At 35.9% G+C, this 10106-nt stretch overlaps 1 protein-coding gene across 1 annotated transcript in view; it reads left to right on the top strand.

Moving 5' to 3' along the window:
- Window positions 1-486: 486 nt before the first annotated feature.
- Window positions 487-10106, top strand: part of LOC149085277 (GATA zinc finger domain-containing protein 1-like) — a 31173-nt gene continuing 21553 nt past the window's right edge. Inside the window, exon 1 of the mRNA XM_089233200.1 lies at window positions 487-818. The gene's annotated coding sequence lies outside the window, so the exon portion shown is untranslated. The remainder of the gene's footprint in view (window positions 819-10106) is intronic.

The raw sequence follows: 10106 nt of genomic DNA, 5'->3' as shown, positions 1-10106 counted from the left end.
CTCTCTCCCCTCCACTGTCGTTGATTCACCCACGCCATTTATATTTTCGAAAAATATAAAACTTTTTTTCTGTCATCATCAACAGCATTCTCATGTTTAGGCCTCGGCCAACATTATTGTATAAATAAATAAAAGTTCGCAGTCCGATACACTATCACGTATACTAATTCGGAGAACAAAAAAAGGTCCTAAAACTGTTTATCATCAAAAGCATACTTTTAGTGAAAAAAATTATTACCACCTTCATCACTCGCTACCATTAAGCACGCGCGGAATTTTAATCCTTCCCTTACACGAATTAAAATGAACAATTGAGTTGGACATATAGTGTTAATCTTTCAGAATACATTCCAGTAATTACATAACGAAAAGCCACCTTGTGACCGAAAGCACAACAGATCGTACGATATTAAGGTAAAGGGGAATTATCGTAAACCAAGAAGAGACGTGATTGGCTGAAATCATGTAATCGCGGAATAGCGGTGCATTTGCGAAATTAGCAACCCGGCTTTACTGATTTCGTGTTCCATTTGAAGAAAACGTCGAATAACTGAAGTTGTACGTCGCACAAGTGAATTATTTTAACACTACAATTCATAGGAATGAATTGAGAACCTTAATAAAAAAAAGAATTTTTTTTCGCCAAGATTTGTCGTATAAAGGTGAAAGCTCGATGGGTGAAAGTCATTAAATGAGAGATATATAAACTTTCCACTGTAAACGCTATTGTCGCCATCTAGTTTTTATGAAAATCAACAGGATTAGATAATCATAAACAAACTGAATCAAATACGTATAGAATTTCATTTGCAAGGCAGGTAAGACAACACATATTGTTGAATGTCTTCATGTGTAACTGTAGGGGATAGCACATTTCTTTAAGACATTTTTAATTGTTTCAAGAAATATTTCTAACGTTACAAGTTCGTAATATTTATCATTAGCTAGTACCCATGGATATAATATTACTGGTAACAGCTGTACGGATTATACTATACATGGGCGGAGATGCGGCCACCCCCCCCCCCCAACGTCAAAGGTGGAGTCGACTGATCTAATGTATATATGAGCTGACATCATCATCGTGCCCCCCCCCCCAGCAATAATGACCTTGCCCCCTCCCCCCAGACTTCCAAGTCAATCTCCGCCTATGATACTATAATGTAACACGTTGGGAACAGCTATACAGATTACACTACAGTATGATACAGTGGATCCTGCTTATAATGTTTTTCAAGAAGTAGTCAGGAATCGGGAAAGGGAAATCACTTATTTACAGTGGAACCCCATTTATATGACTATAATTCATAATACTTTCTCATTTATATGAAGTTTATGTTTGGCATCAATTATTCTCTATACTTTTTAATATTTGTTTTGTATGTCGATACATAATCAATGTTGGGTTCTAGGTAGAAGAAGAGCCATGACGCGCGCAGCCATGGTCCCCACAAGGGCAAGGCTGACAGGGCTCTAGCCCTGGGGCCCGGGACAATTCTAATGAATTTTTTACCCTTTTCATGCTTTAAGTTAACAATAAAAGTGCCAGTAAAAAGTATGACCAGGGGGCCCGCAAAAGATCCCAGCCTAGAGGCCCTGCTCTAAGATGTGGGGGCCATGGACGCAGCTCTGAACATAACTACTTTATTGTCTGATCGGTGCTCACTGTAAGCTACATGAGAATGGCCTTAGCTGCCATTTTTGCAAGGTGTTGCCATGGAAATACAAAACGTCATGGAAAGTTCAATACCATCAATATGAACACATAGCAATATTAAAATATTTCATTTATGCACCGCATAACTTCACAATATTTTCACTCTTATTCAAATTTCAAATTTTGGCAGAAGAGTCATTTCACTTAATTGTGTGTGTAGAAATTTTTTGAAATGCCACTTGAGATATCGTGTATATAAAACATTGCAATTAGACAAATACATTTAATATACCTTAGATTTTGGTTTATAACCTTTAACAATAAACGACAAAATATGATATTAAAATTTTGCTATGATACAGTCAATCGATTTTTAGAAATCATGTTTCAAACTCAAGTGAATTGCCAGAAATAACATTCTTCATAAAACGCCTTTAAAATTTTCATTCACAGATTACATAATGTAAAAATGTAACTCTAAATGTACGTAACTTTGGTTCTAAGCGTCATATAAACAAGGTCTGGTTTAGAATCACAAAAAATGGGACTTTCATAAAAAAATGGGGGAAAAAAATTGATATTTACTTCCAAAAAGAAATTTTAAAATGTAGTCAGATACCTTAATCAACTTCTATTGATTTAAACTGTTTTTTAAGGGTATTAGTTTAAAATTTCTTTGGGAGAGAATTTTCTCTAATTTTCCTACAGTTATCAATAACATTTTACCTTTTTTTTAATTTTTGTTACTTTGAATATTATAAATTTGTATGCTGGAGGTAAAGGACACTATGTCCATTTTTGTCAGTATTGGGATAACGCTATTAATTTGCAGTGCTTTCGTCACACTAAACATAGGAATAGGGACACTAAGTCCTTTTCAAAATAAATAACATATATTAACACAAATGAGCTCCATAGAGACATACTGTAATAAAAAAAGTTTATTTGCACCTAAAACTGGAAAGTTGAACGACTCTCCTGTAAAATCTCCCTTTTGTCACAAGGCGCCTTTATCTCTGGCGTACAAAAATTCAGACTTGGCAAAAAAAAAGATGATGTCTTACCCTTTCTGCAGCTTCAATTTCACATGTACTTGCCACCAGGGCAGGAACTGGGGGTAACTGCCCTGGGCAGCAAAATTTAGGGAGCAACAGCTTTAGGAGGGAACAAAGAACACACTTATAGAATTATCAAACTTTAGCGTTGTAGGGACAGCAAAAATCTTAGATACGTCCCTGCTTACCACTATAATGTTTTCATAAATAGGCTGATCAAATTTTTACACATTCCTTTGATTAAAATAATTATTCATATACATTTTTTTGCACAAAATAACAGCTAGAAAATTTCTCCAGATTTCATTTTTGAATCTTCAAGTCCCCAATTTTTACCCCTGAACTATTAGGTCCCACCTCAAAGGCATTGACTTGTTTTTCCATGTAATCACAAGTCATGGTAAAAATTTTTGATAGTGTTGATTTGTGACCATCAAAGACCATTGGGCTCTAACCTCCTTAAAAAGTGTACCTCTCTACAAAGCATAGGCGGAGATTGACTTGGAAGTCTGGGGGGGGGGGCACGATGATGATGATGTCAATTCATATATACATTAGATCAGTCGACTCCACCGTTGATGCTGGGGGGGGGCAATGTCCCCCCCCCCGTATCTCCGCCCATTTTCCAAAGTATCCTCTCCAAGAGTCGTCCTACAATCGTGAACAAATTATTTTCCCACTTGGGACATAAGTGTTTTCAGCATTTAAAAAGTAGATAAGGGTTACCCCACTTTAAAAAAGAAAAGAATGAAAAATTCCTGAATCTCTCTTTCTCCCCCTAAATGGGGTTGTTGTTTTGGACCTTTGTCCAGCTGTGCATTTTCATCCCATACTGATTTTTATCTGTCTTGACTATTGCTTAAAAAACAGGGTGTTATATCAGGGCTATAGAATGTATAGCCCCTGAAAATCCTACTGTTTCCTTCACATTTTTGGCCTCTATTTACAATTGTGAAATAGCCTGTCATTGTGATGTGGACGGGAAAGTAAAATTAATTGAAGAAATCACAAAATGCAGGGTGCTTTCTAGGAGAGTATCTACACCAAACTCTTTCTACTTAAAACGCAATGTTTCTTTTCAGATCTTATCTTGTGTTCATCTGTGGTGTTCCCCAAACAGGCTCATAAAATGGAAGAGGAAAGAGGGACTTTTTTTGCTTCAGAGGCTCTTTGTATCATTCTCTCAGTATTAGGATTTTATAGTAGACGCAAGGTTACTTGTAAAGTTTTTAGAATTGGAAACTGGAAGCCCCCACCCCTCTTCTATGTATCTTTCTTTCCCTATTTATTTTCCAAACAATGCTAGAGAAAATTAATAAATTTTTCAATGAATATTCCCCATTGACTTTTTTGAAAACTTTTTATATTTTATTGCAAGTATTACTGTGTTGCAACCAGTGGCGGATTACCGCACAGGCGCATGAGGCGCGCGCCTGGGGCCTCGGCAGAGCGGGGGGCCTCCAAATAGTTGTGTGCTTCATCCTACATATGAATTTACATGCGCATCAACAAATCTCTTGAACTAAGTACAGTATCTGCTCTACCTTTTTTTTTTTTTAACCGCAATTTTTTTTTTTTAATGTATACTGTACCTATAAGAGTTATGGAAGAAAAACGGGAACTGAAAGAAAAGAACAATTTACAAGACGCAGCTCTCAAGGGCCAGTTCTTCCCCGACAAAGAAAGAAGAGACATTGTAAAGCGATCATTCAGGGAGGGTCATTTTCAAACAGTATTTCCCTAAGGGCACAAGCAGGAGGAGGGGTGAGAACAGCAGGTCCTAATGTCTGTCCGAAATGAAAATTGGAGTGAAGGCATAAACAGATGTCTCATTCCACAATATTCAATGCTTTTATAGGCGCCAATAATACGACAGCTTTGGTGTAAGCTTTTGTATACAGTATAATGGATGACAAGATGGCTATCGGCAAGCAGAGACATCCACAGGAAGAGACACTCGTACTAATTAAAATGAATGTAGTAGAGCTCTTATTGTGATTTTGTCTCCCACTTGTTTGAATGAAATACTATAAGCTGGTTCAAACAACATATACATTTGCAATCTATGACTGGAATCATACGACCATATGACAAAAAAAAAAGTGGGGTTTGAAATGAATGCTGAATGACATGCATTCTGAATCACGTGATTTTTCTGTTTCTCTTTTAACACTCCCTCCCCGGCTGAAAAAAATCAAGGGGGTTTCTTTTCCTTCTTTCTAAAAAAAAAAGAGCTACATTTTTGGATTGATCAAGGAGGCTTGGGTAGACAACATCTTTGTGTCAGACCGAAAAGTGTTTATTGTTAATGTAATTGTAATGTGTGTTATTGTAATGAAAAAAAATTTCATGCCGATCCTCAAGATTTCCTTTAGGATTTAGATGGCAGAATCTCCAAAAATAACGGTAAGCAAAACTAAAAATATAAAAATTATCTGATAAATTTTTATTTGAGCATTTCAATTCAACTACAGTAGTCTCTGGAGAATTCGGTCGTGCTCTAATCCAGCACGTCCAGTAGTCCAGGATATTTAGGTGGTGTGGTGTCACTTTTCTCCTGATGCCCTAACCCCTTAACACGTTCTAATATTTCTTAATTGCTGATCAAGTCCTGACTATGTCTTTGCACGAAATTTCATATATTATTTCAATGGGTTTCTTCAAAGTTAATCCAGCAATTTCGGTAAAATCTGGCACACCGTGGTCTAATACGTACCGGATTAGCGAGAGGCTACTGCAGTGGTCTTCAACCTTTGAGGCATAGCAGGCCATATTGAAACATTTTATAAAGTACGCGGGCCACAATGTTATACTGTGGCATTTTTCGTTATTAAACGAAACGGGGGGGGGGCATAATATAGAAGATTTTTATTCACTCTGAATACAAATAATACAAAGGCAAAGGCCACAACAGGCAGAGTGCCCAACGAGGTGGCTGAAAGAGAAAATAATAATAATTAATATAATAATAGTAAAAATAAAATAGAATAAACAAATAAAAAATAATAATTTCTAAAAAATTTTTTTTAAATAATTTCTTTCATTGACAATAATTTTAATTCATTATGAAATAATTTCTTTCATTAAATTTTATTCATTCTGACCTAATTTCTTCCATTAAAAATATAATTCTTATATTTACTCTGATATAATTTCTTCCCTCTATTGAAGAAATGTTTTTCTATTAAATATTATCAGTATCTTTATATCAAATCAAATATATTATATTTGAGATATTATCAAATCTTTATTAATCAGTAATATTAAATTACTAAAACTATGACGGATCTCCATTTTTGCCGTGTGGCTGGCTGAAGGCACCAGGACGGACATCTTAGATTACTAAAAATATGATGCAGAATTTTACTGTGATTTTTTTTTTTTTTTTAATGGGAGTGTGATTATTTTTGATCTAGTACCAGAGAATATCATTATATTTCCTTATCTTATTTTTGTGTTTATGGTTTTGGTGATGCAAAAATAAAAAAAAAGTTATGATTTTCATAATACTGTTCATTTTAGTGATCCATCTCGTTCTTATTAGGGCCAAAAGGGTGCAGTGGTGGATAAACGCAAATTTGTGGGTGGGGGCGGTGGTTGTGACAATGTGTTCAATTTTTCAGGACGGTTCTGATTTTTTTTGAAAAAAATTCTGAATTTTCCCCCTTTTTTAAGCAAATTTATTTTCTTGGTTTGTTATTCAGTCAAAAACGTAGAAAATATTTTTTTTTTTCCATTTAATTTTTCTGCTCTCGGGGGGGGGGGGGGGTGACAGCCCCTACCTTTAATCCGCCCCTGATAGGGGGGGCCTCCAGATCAGGTTGCGCCTGGGGCCTCCCAAAATCATGATCCGCCACTGGTTGCAACAGCATTTTTCCCAAATTCTTGGGAATTTTTCTCATGATTTCAGGAACGAGAAATTATAAAAAATTCCTGAGAACGACCAGGCAGAAATTCTCACTTGAAAACCCTAGGTAAGACCACACATGTTGTCAAATGTCTTCACCTGTAACTGTTGGGGATAGTACATTTCTTTGACATAGAAATATTTCTTGAAACAATTAACAAACCTCACAAGTTTGTAACATTTATCATTAGCTAGTACCCATGGATATAATAGTATGGGCAACAGCTATACGGATTCTACTATAATGCAACACACCAGGAACTGTTATACGGATTATACCATAATATAACACATTGGGAACAGCTATATGGATTACACTACAGTGTGATACAGTGGATCCTGCTTACAATGTTTTTCAAAAAACAGTCATGAAAAAACACATTGTAAGCAGGAAAATGCTTTAGATGGGAAATCTGCCTAAGAAAAGCCTGCTTAATTAAGGGAAGGGAAATTAGCCAAGCACAGCCAGCATTCCTGCAACCAATCAGGAAATAGAATCTGAGCTCCCTAACATTTTGTCTGTAGATTTAGTGAGGAAGCCATTGCTACCCTCCAGGAATAACGCTATTGACATTAAAATAAGTCTTATCCGCAAGGTTTTTTTTACTGAGTTGGCATCAGAAGGTTTTCCACGGTTAGGTCATCATTTTATTGGTGTTTCGTCTGAGTCAGAATAACTAAAGCCAGCCTTTCTCTAAATAACTACTATAACATTTTAAATTAAATATAATTATCATAATGATTACATATTTTGTAAGACGGAAGAGCATCCTTTTTCACACAAAACTGTGTGGTCTGGTCAAGTGTTTTAACTCCTAGTGTTGCCAGATTCATATCTTTTTCTGCTTCTTCCTGGCACCACTGTATCTGTCTGCATTGGTTGTTTCTGGGACGCACTAGATACACCACGTGACAAAAACATTGATGAGGGGTAGGGGTCTTGCATTGAATATTCATAACCTGAGGGCTTATGCGATTTTGCAAAGTTGGTTGAAGCCATGGTGGGGATGCGGGGGGGGGGGGCAATGAAGATGATTGCCTACCCCCCCCCCCTGAGTAAAAAAATGTATTGCCGTAGGCAGAAAAGCAAAATGTGGACATTAGTTTCCCCACCTTGTTAGGGAAACAACCTGTATTCACTTATGCTTTTGGGGGCTTATGTGACTTGAGCCCTTAGGGTCCAGTTTCTATGAGCCGGCCCAAGTGGCCTGGTGGAAAGATGCTCATCTACCATCGTGAAGGTTGATGTCAGGGTCCCGGGTTTGAACCCAAGGGAGCGAACGTGGCGACCCTAACGAACTCGAGCGACCACCGATATACAGCACCTTCACTTCCAACCCATCTCACTAATGGCAGTAAATTGCAATATAGCGATATGGCCGGAGTTGGTGTTTGGTGAAGTAGTTTCTATGGGCCGTTGTATTTAAATCAACGTTAAATTTAAAAGTTTTTAAAGATTTGAAACAAAATGCATGTTTTTTGTGTTAATTTACTTGTGTTCCCCCTTTCATTAAGACCCTCTATTTTATTAACTCAAACCCTCCTAGTTGGTCGCTACTCACAGTTTGGGAACAACTGATGTAAGAAAACAGTCCAGCAGGGCTCATTTTGTTGAATGCAGGGCTCCCACACATTCTACTTTACCTACTTTTTGGTAAAATGTCCCACTTTTGTACTATTTTTCCAAAAAAATTTGTATAATTGATTTTTATTGAGAAGAGAATCATAGACATAATGTGAAATAATACATATGTAATAGATTGCAATTAATTATTCTGCCAAAGCACAAATTATATTGTTTTTAAGGTTATTTGGGGGGGGGGGGGTGTATGTGGACCATTTGGTGGTTTAGTAATTTTTCATTTGCTTAGTTTGAGGATTCTACAAGTAAAGTAGTCAAACTTCTGCTGGCTGGAAAAAAATAATTTTGTATTTACTACTTGTTTTGTTGGACACTAACTCACATTCATCGTTCAAAATTATGGTGCACATTTTGTGCATAGGTGAAATAACAGTTTGCATAACAAAGCAGTTGGGTGCATAAATCTATTCTAGGTTTTGTGACTTTGGCGATACCTAATAACATTCAATTTTCTTCTGTATTTTTAGGGCATGCAGAGGCACAAACAATATTTACAATGCTCAAGTAAAGAGCTAAAAATAAAAGTGCTTCATTTGTCAAAAACGATTACACTGGCATTGACCACTAAAATTTAAACAAATCCTTTTTAAAAGGGATGGATAACACAGTAAAACCATCTGGTCCACCTCGACTTATTTATATTTGACCTTGTAATTTACACATTTTGCTTTTGGATATGGTATCGAAAGAAAGTCATTCTTAAAAAACTTACATAATTTGCCATGTGTATTGTCGAAGAGAGTTGACAGACTGGACTGTGGAAGACTCACAAAAAAGAATATAATATATATACAGTAAAACCTCAATAAGTCATCACCTCAAGTTATCAAAAAATTGTGACAGCTTAAGCGGAGTGCTGTCGGTTTAAATGTGCATTACTGTAAAACTATGAAATTTAAATATACAGGTAAACATCCGTTTTATGGAATAAAATAAGGGACAACTCTATTTTAAGTCTTCTATTCCATGATCTGTCACCTTCAAATATAAATTCATTTACCTTTGAATAAGGGGACACTTCCATGAATGTCCCTTATTGAGAGGTTACGCTGCATAGCATTGTATTAAAGAATAACTTGGAGTTTACTACAGTAATACATTTTTTTTCAGATCACAAAAAAAAACTTTTACCTTTTCGAATTTTACTTTTCTTGTATGATTAAATACAAGTGCATTTATGTTTTTTTTCCAGTAATTTTCTAATTCAGACTGAACAAAGCAGCTGTTAAAACAAATGACTTTTTTCCCTAACACATTTAGTGCTTTGAATTCTTCATCGGTTGTTCCTTGCACAGATGTAAGGTAATCTCGAACAGTCTCTGAAGCTTCAAGAACTTCTGTTTTTTTAGGTGGCAAACAAATTTCCTCTATGTTACTTTCGTCACTTGAACTGTTATGTTGTTTTTCCTCTGACAGTTCGGCACATAACGCTTTCACTGTCGCTTCTGAGCATATTGCAAGGTTGTTATTAATGTCCATATAATCAATGATATTGGGAATATTTGAGTTTTGAAGATTTATGTCATCCAATAAATTGGGAAAAGTATCAGAATGGGGTCTTCATTTTCAACCACACTTTGCTGATCATTACTCATAAACCCTGCGTGTTTAAATACATTTTTCACTGTTTTCTGTGATATTAAATTCCAACTTTTGTGGGTATACTTAATTGCATCTAAAACGGACACTTTGAACTTTTCATTTTCTTCAACAGCTTTCAGTAAATCTTTAATAAGCAATTTTTTATAACCTTGTTTGAATTCTCGAATTACTCCTTGATTGAGGGGCTGGAGAAGTGCGGTAACATTTGGCGGTAAAAATATCATTTCAATGGCTTTCAAATTT

Source organism: Pholcus phalangioides, unplaced genomic scaffold (assembly GCF_987345545.1).
Source record: "Pholcus phalangioides strain wild (caught in Gottingen) unplaced genomic scaffold, Ppha-v1.0 ptg000007l_1, whole genome shotgun sequence".
In the NCBI taxonomy this organism is placed as follows: domain Eukaryota; kingdom Metazoa; phylum Arthropoda; class Arachnida; order Araneae; family Pholcidae; genus Pholcus; species Pholcus phalangioides.
Note: the sequence above shows the minus strand (reverse complement) of the source record. Positions and strands in the feature narration are given on the sequence as shown.